The sequence below is a fragment of the Podarcis melisellensis genome (assembly GCF_964234715.1).
Source record: "Podarcis melisellensis genome assembly, chromosome: 2".
Taxonomy (NCBI): Eukaryota; Metazoa; Chordata; class Lepidosauria; order Squamata; family Lacertidae; genus Podarcis; species Podarcis melisellensis.
In genome coordinates, this window is record NC_138529.1 from 57,707,393 (window position 1) to 57,715,375 (window position 7,983).

Sequence of the window (7,983 nt, forward strand, 5' to 3'; positions counted from 1 at the left end):
ATTCTACAGCTAATCACTTCTATACAGGATCTATGGTAATTTTAATAAGTAAGTTTTAAAGGAAGCCGTGTTTTGAATTTACAGAAGGCAATGACTAGCAGCCAAGAAAAGCTATGGGTTGATCACAATATGTGTATAAAGACACTTTGTAAGTGGTCTCCTCAAACTCCAAGAGTCTGGACATTTTATTAATAAGCACAAAACTAACTTTAAATAAAAAATAAAGAGCTTATTTAAGGTGTGACATAGGGGTTGGGTCATAGGGAAGAGTGGGGGCTTTGGGAGCAGAGCTACCCAGTTTTGTTTGCCCTGGCCATATGAACTAGTCAATCCATTATTACCATGAAACACATTTTCATTTTGTTCATGGTTTCTCTCCCCCCCCCCCATTTTGGCAAAGCACGAAGGATTCAGCATCATTCAAAATTGTACAAATCCCCCAAGTTTCTGGTTAAGAGTAATCATGCAGTAGTATGGAAATAGTGTGTGTGGTCTTTTCTTTTCATGGAAATTTTCCCCAGAACACTTTGCAGAGGAAACCAAATAAAACTTAGTGCTATGAAAACAACATTTCCAAAATTCTTTTCACTGGTTTGTTTTCATTTTCATTATTTTATTTTTTTGGAGAAACAGAAAATGTTCCATATGAAATGAGACTCAATAAGGAAATAAACAAATAAGTAGCAATTATTTCCACACTGAACGCTAAAGTTATATTCTGTAAGTCCAATCATCATACAGTCTATGTTGCAACAGCAATTGCAAGAGCAATCAGACCAAAATGTGCAAGCTATGGACTAATCTGTATTTAGGTTTTCTCAAACAGTTCCTGAGTATATGATCACTTAGGATGCACAGCGCAGTTAATTCTGGTTGCACTCAGAGAAGCCTAGCTGAAAATTTGACTCACAAGTTTAGCAACAAGATAGAACCACAACAGATTCCTTCAGCCTGGGTTTTCTTACATATGAAGAGGCTTAGGATGTGTAGTATATTAGTCTGTTAGTTGCAGTTGTACACTTCATGACTGCCACAGTCCTGGCCTGATCAATTTTTTGCTGATGTATCTGTTTGCCAAGGCCAAGAGAGCTCTTTTAATGAGAAACCAGGAAACACCAACATACTTTGTTTGATAGGGGCATCCAGGGAAGGGCCATGTTATATTGGATTGTCGTGCAATTGCAATTCTCCAGTGTAGCTTCAATCAAAACCGTAAGCAGGTTCTTAACTCGCTGAAAGACAGTTTGTTGCAGAGAAAGTACGTACAATGGAGAGGAGCTAATGGAGAAGAGACTGGTGCATTGTATCTTTCTGTGGGTGATATGCTCATAAAGTAATGTGGTTACAATTGCACAACGGTGTCTCCTTTTCAGCTGTCAAATGTTGGAGGCCTTTCTGTTTGGACACTTTAGCTACAAACTGCAATAAGTTGCAGGGGAAATCAGTTATCTTGTACTTTCTTAAAGACAAAGGGTTGTATCCGGTTAGTTAGCTAAACGTATATTCTGCCTTTCCTTACCAAATGTTAACCAGGGCAGTTAACAATATAACATCAAATAAAACAGTATCCCGTATACAAGGTTTAGTCCTGTCAGACCTGGGGCTTAGTAAGGAACAGGTTGTAATGGGGTCTATATCTGCCAAAGGTAGGGCCGGCAAAAAATATTTTGGTACCTATTGTGAAGGACAAAATAGCACCCTCTAGCCATTCCACAGTTTGGCAGGAGCGGGTATAGATGTATGAGCATGTGGCAGAGGTGAAGGACCTGAACACCCAGCATTTTCTAAGCAAGTACCACTAGCAGAACTATTCAGCAGCACAGTGCAGACAAGAACAAGGTGATATATTACTTCAAGTTCCTCACCTCCACTCACAGTGCGAGAGAGGAAGGCCCCGGTAAAATCATTCCCTGTGATTAGAAGCTATACCTGTCAGTCAGAAAAGACTTTTGCCACACTCTCTTTCCACCTTGGCATTTTCCTTTTATGGCAAGCTAGGTGAGAACAGTTCCACTTTTTGTGCACGGCCTGCAGTGTTTTTTCAATGTTCCAATTTTTTAAGCAGCCTGAATCATTGTATTTTTGGTCTCTGTGGAAGCCGCCCAGAGTGGCTGGGGAAACCCAGCCAGATGGGTGGGGTACAAATAATAAATTATTATTATTATTATTATTATTATTATTATTATTATTATTATTATTATTATTTCAGAGTTCCTCCTTTTTGTACAAGGTGCTTCCTTCAGTATGAACAAGCCCTGAATATTCATTTGGGTCAGCATTTAGGGTTTGCCCAAATCTGATGCATATCTGTATTTGTAATATTCCTAGAACTAAAACAGGGAAAAAAACTATCAGGCACTTTATTCATTTCAACTGCTCTTTTTTATTATTATATAGCAGCTAAATAGAATAAAAATCTGGTAGCTCTTACTGATGCAACCGAGATGGGAATAATATAGTATGCCCAGAACTGAAAAATACAAGAAAGGCTTCCTTTGTTATTTGCCATTTTAATTGGGATATTTCAGATTTCAGAGCCTCCTTTCTGAAATCTAGTCTGTTTCTTATTTTGCAGAAATTGGAAGCTTTATTTTAATTTATTGTCCTGGTTATTGACATGCTTTACACATCCCAAATGTCACTAATTGCTTTGCCTGCATCTGTAGCTTCTTTAAGACTTAAGCCAAAAGTATGCATCTCCCAACAGACCCTGGGAGTCTCTGTCTTAGAGCCTGCCAAGTGTTTATTTCATTTCATTAAGATGTATTTCAACAATTTATTTGTTAAAATTTAGAAGCTTGAACAATTTATTTGTTAAAGCCTAGAAGCTTTAACAGCAAAGCTTCTAAGCAATGTGCAATAAAATAACAAAAGAGATATTGTAAACAACATTGGTTAAAATTAATCATAAAACAGAAGAACTTAAAATGCCTGCTGAAATAAGAGCCTTGCTTGAAACCAGATAGGGAGTGGACCTGCGAGGTCACAGCCAGGAGGGAGTTCTGCAGGATAGGACCCAAAATACTGAATGCACAGCTCCTGATGGAATCAAGCTGTGTGCTTGAGCCACAAGGGGAACACTAACAGAGACTCCCTCAAAGAATCTTGTCTTCCCTCAAGACCGCTACTTATATTGGATGTAGACTATATATTTCTTTGTGTTCACACAAAACATCAATGCTTTAATTAAGTTATTTAGCAAATATATTTATGTCATCACCACCACAGGGTCTTGCAAAGGAGTTTGTTACCATGCAGCAGAAAGGCTCTTCAAGGCTGTGAACCTTGAACAGGTAGGTTGCCGCACCTATGAGAATTTTGGTGCACCTGAGATCTGTTCCATATAGAAGGGCTGGAAGATTGTAAGTGTAGCTGCTAGGAAAGAGAGTGCTCCTTTCTTGTAAAACTTGGAAACAAAACACTTTAAAAATGCTTCTGTTATGCTTCCCAAGAATCTGTTTCTTTGGGTCTCGCTTCGGGCTAATTTGGCTGCCTTAGAGACGTATTTCTCCATATGGTCATGACCACCAATATTTGGCCACTCTGGATAAAATTAGAGGATCCCCATTATAATTTGTTGTGCAACAGGACTGTAGCATTCATGATTAGGAGCTCTCACGGCGATGCTTGCAAATCAGTATCAGGCTTTCGGGTTGAAGATTTCGAAGCAACAATGGGAAAATTAGATAGGACCAGCAGTTGGGTTCATTTGCCACCCTGTTTTGCACTGTGGCCGGCTTCAGTATGAAGGTGAAAGTTGCAAGTTGACCTTAGAGTCTGAAGGCCAGATAAAATGTCCAGAGTGTGTCTTCGTGTCCAGTGCATTGAACTCAATTGTGGTTACCAATGAGTATACATCAGTGTTTAACCAACCTTGGGTCTCCAGGTGTTTTCAGACTACAATTCCCATCATCCCTGGCCACTGGTCTTGCTAGCTAGGGATGATGGGAGTTGTAGTCAAAAACTAGCTGCAGACCCAAGGTTGGGAAACACTGGTATACATGCATAGGATTGTGCTGTCCAGTATTGCTGGTGAGCCAAAAGCAGTCTGTTAGGTAGCAGGTGGCATGGTGGGGCTGCATCACTCACCCCACCATACCTCTAGCTGGGTCATTACTGTATACCAGGACAGAGAGGGATGAGGTGGGAGTGAGGTGGGTGTATCACCAGATTGGCTCCACAGGTGCATATGTATCACACTGACTCAGGTGGAAGGAGGTTGCCTGAGCAGTGCACCCCTACCACCCTGTCCTTTACTGATGTAGACAGTAAATAAATAGAATAAAAGGGCTTGTTTTCATGTGTGTTTACTCCTCACTATACCAAATATTCCATATTATCCAGATATAAATATCCAGGACTTCTTTTATTTTTAGTTAAGTGATAAGATGAATAGGAAGAGCACTGAGTTTTGTATATATACTGTAAAGAAGAAAAATCAAAACATGAACGATGAAGCCAAGTTTCAGTGTATAATAGCAATCCAAGGGCTGTCCCACAAGGCATTCACTGACAACAACAGAACTCTGTTTACCACAAATTTCCATGCCCTTTCTCTTGTTTAGTTACTGCTAGACCCTCTGTTCTTCAGCCAGGTTTTACATCCTTTGTATCAAATGGCTTATGTTGAAAAGCAAAACACAGAGAAGTTCATTGGGATTTGAGATCAAAGTGTAGAATACAAGCATTTGGGTGGTCAGTTTTAACCTAAAGTCTTCTTGTATCAGGCACAGCATTGTTACAATACAAGCACTTTGCTTTGAGGGGGGAAAGAGATGGATATATCAAAACGGTAAATATAAAATGGGTAGGAGGCATGAAATGAAAAGGGGGATTGGAAATATAGAACAGAATAAACCAGGAAGCCTAGAGTTTTATGCAGTGACTGGAGCCATCAGAAGACTATTCAGACATTAGCAGTAGGCTTGACACCGATGGCTCCAAAATGTGTAATTTTATCTTGGTTTAAAGGTTTTGAACTCTGGCTTAAGATTTATATTTGATGATACTGATGTGAAGAAACCCCAAGGACCTCACACCAAGGAACAGCCCCCTCAAGTCTTTCATATTGTTTTATAGCAACAATTTCAGGGAAGTCAAATCACAGGCTGAGAGCACAGGGAAGAATGCTGAAATAACAGTTTTGTAGCAGGGTGGTACTTTGCCGAGTGTGAAAACATTTCATTTACTTATTGTTTATTAAATTTGTATCCCTTCCTTCCCCCAAAAGAGCCCAGGGTGGCAAACAGCAAAATATTAAAGCAGCACAATTTAAAACCAAATAAAAACATGTTTAAATCATCTGGAGCATTTAAAAATGTTTAGAACTTCTAAAAATATTTAAAAGCGATCACATACCCTTCCAGTTAATGATTTCAGCTTTGCCGTAGCCAGTATATTTTAGCCTGGGTATACGGAAATGTTTTTGAATTTCTTCTGAAGCATAATAATAATAATAATAATAATAATAATAATAATAATAATAATAATAATAATAATAATAATGTATTACTTATAAACCATCCATCTGGCTATGTTTCCCCAGCCATTCTGGGCAGCTCCCAACAGAATATAAAAAACATGATAAAACATCAGACATTAAAAACTTCCCTAAACAGGGCTGCCTTCAGATGTCTTCTAAAAATCATATAGTTGTTTATTTCCTTGACATCTGATGGGAGGGCATTCCACAGAGCGGGCACCACTATGAGAAGGCCCTCTGCCTGGTTCCCTGTAACCTCACTTCTCGCAGTGAGGGAACTGCCAGAAGGCCCTTGGTGCTGGACCTCAGTGTCCAAGCTGAACAATGGGGGTGGAGATGCTCCTTCAGGTGTACTGGGCTGAGGGAGAGCAGTACACCTCACCAAGGAGGGCATTCCACCACCAGGGAACCACCACCAAGAAGGTCCTGTCATGAGTCAGCGTCAATTGGACAGTAGTCATAGGCAGTACCACCAATCTGGTGTTAAAAAGAAGCAGATTAGCCCATTCAAATGCATTCTAATTTTATTTAATTTATTTAAATATTTCTAAACCACTCTTTCACATAAAACGTTGCAAGGCATATGCAACCTAAAGAACCCAATAAAAAGGATAAGAATGTCAGACACAACAGTAAAAGCTGGTTGGCAAAGAATTTCAAGTTCAAAAGGCCTGCCTGAATAATACAGTTTTCACATGGTGTCTAAAAGTGAGCAGGGATGATTCCTACTGGGCCTCATGGAGGTTTATTGAGAGCTCTGCGGCACCCATAGCTCTGATTTCCAACGTACAGGAATGGCTAAAGTGGCAGTGCTGCCACTGCTGCCCTCAGAATTTGCCACTTGAGACGGCTGCCTCACTTTGCCTAATGGCAGTACTGGCCCAGGCGGCCTTCCATGATAGAAAGGCTGCCCCTGGCTGGCACTAGAATTTGAGTCCTCTCTGCAGTCTGTTATCCTTCTTTGGAGAGACTCATGTATGAAACCGACACACCACAACAACTCAATCAATGTTCGATACTAGAAGCTATAATGTAGACAAAGTGATTGAAAGAGGAACAGCCCTCGAGCTTCACGAATTCCCATTACTTTTAAATCTGATTTATGGTGCAGGCCAACATTCTAGCCATATGAGTCTACCTTCGACTATCATTCTGTTGAGTGATATGTATTAGAAAAGTGCCATCAATCCTACACCTGTTCAATGTGTACTGAAGAGCATGTTGTGACAAATATGAATACCAGCATTCAGGAAAGAATGCAAATTTAATTGATGCACTTTTTTCCTATGTGAGATGTGTATGAGAGAGAGGAGGAATGAAAGAGAAAGAATAAGAATCCCTCACTGAAACCTTTACTGATTTATTTCCCCCTATGCTTTGGCTACAAAGATATACTGTAGTAGAAAATTGCCTAACTGAAAAATATTGCACCATGAAAATACAGAAGTCTGCAAACATTAGAGATTGTTTGTATTATAAAGATTTTAGGGGTGCTTTTTTAATGTCTCATGAAAATAAAAAGAATGTCAATATCTATCTTCATTCTCTTCACGAGGAATGTGCTGTAGCTTGCAATGTGTGCCTCTTAAGTAAATGTTAGTCAAAAATATCTCTGAGATGATTAAGACCAGTGACGTTTGAAGTGGTTTATTTTGGAAAACCAAATGTTACACTGTTTGAAAACAGGTTGTTCCTATGTGACAGAAAGCCCTAAACGATAGGAAGACTTTGGTTTGTTAAAAATAAAATAAAAAATAGATTTATTCCCCCCCCCAAATCCAACACAACAGGAGTTTCACCCAGTTTTAGCCCTTTTATGAAACTGCCACTTAAAAATTAACAGGCTGAGGCACACTACATTTTCTGTCTACCATTTGCATATGTCCACCACCCACTGACTCCCTTAGGACCTCCCCCATTGCTCTGACACAGAAAAGCCCACCCTATGCACCCATTCGCAGGCTGCCCTTCATACAGCTCCTTTGAGACATCAGTAGTGAGAATGGACTTAAGCTACAGACCCAGCCCCCTCAGCAGCCCGATTTAAACCCTCTTTGAGTGCCTTACCCTGACTGGAATAAATTGGGAGAATGCCTCTTGCTTGCCTGGCTAGTGTGTGGAGAGATGCATGTAGGTGAGTGTGTAGACCAGGCATAGGCAAACTCCAGCCCTCCAGATGTTTGGGACTACAATTCCCATCATCCCTAACTATAGGACCAGTAGTCAGGGATGATGGGATGATGATGGGAACTGTAGTCCCAAACATCTGGAGGGCTGGAGTTTGCCTATGCCTGGTGTAGACATATGGTGGCTTTTTGTGGCTGGAATGTAGCCTACTATATAATAAGAGTCACATCCCTCGCTCCATCCACAAGGGAGGTTAGCCATGAGCAAATGCAGCCCTTGAGCTGAAAAATGTTCCATATATCTATATTTCTATATCTATCTATCTACTGTATTTTTCCATGTATAAGACTAGGGTTTTTTTTTTACCAAAACAT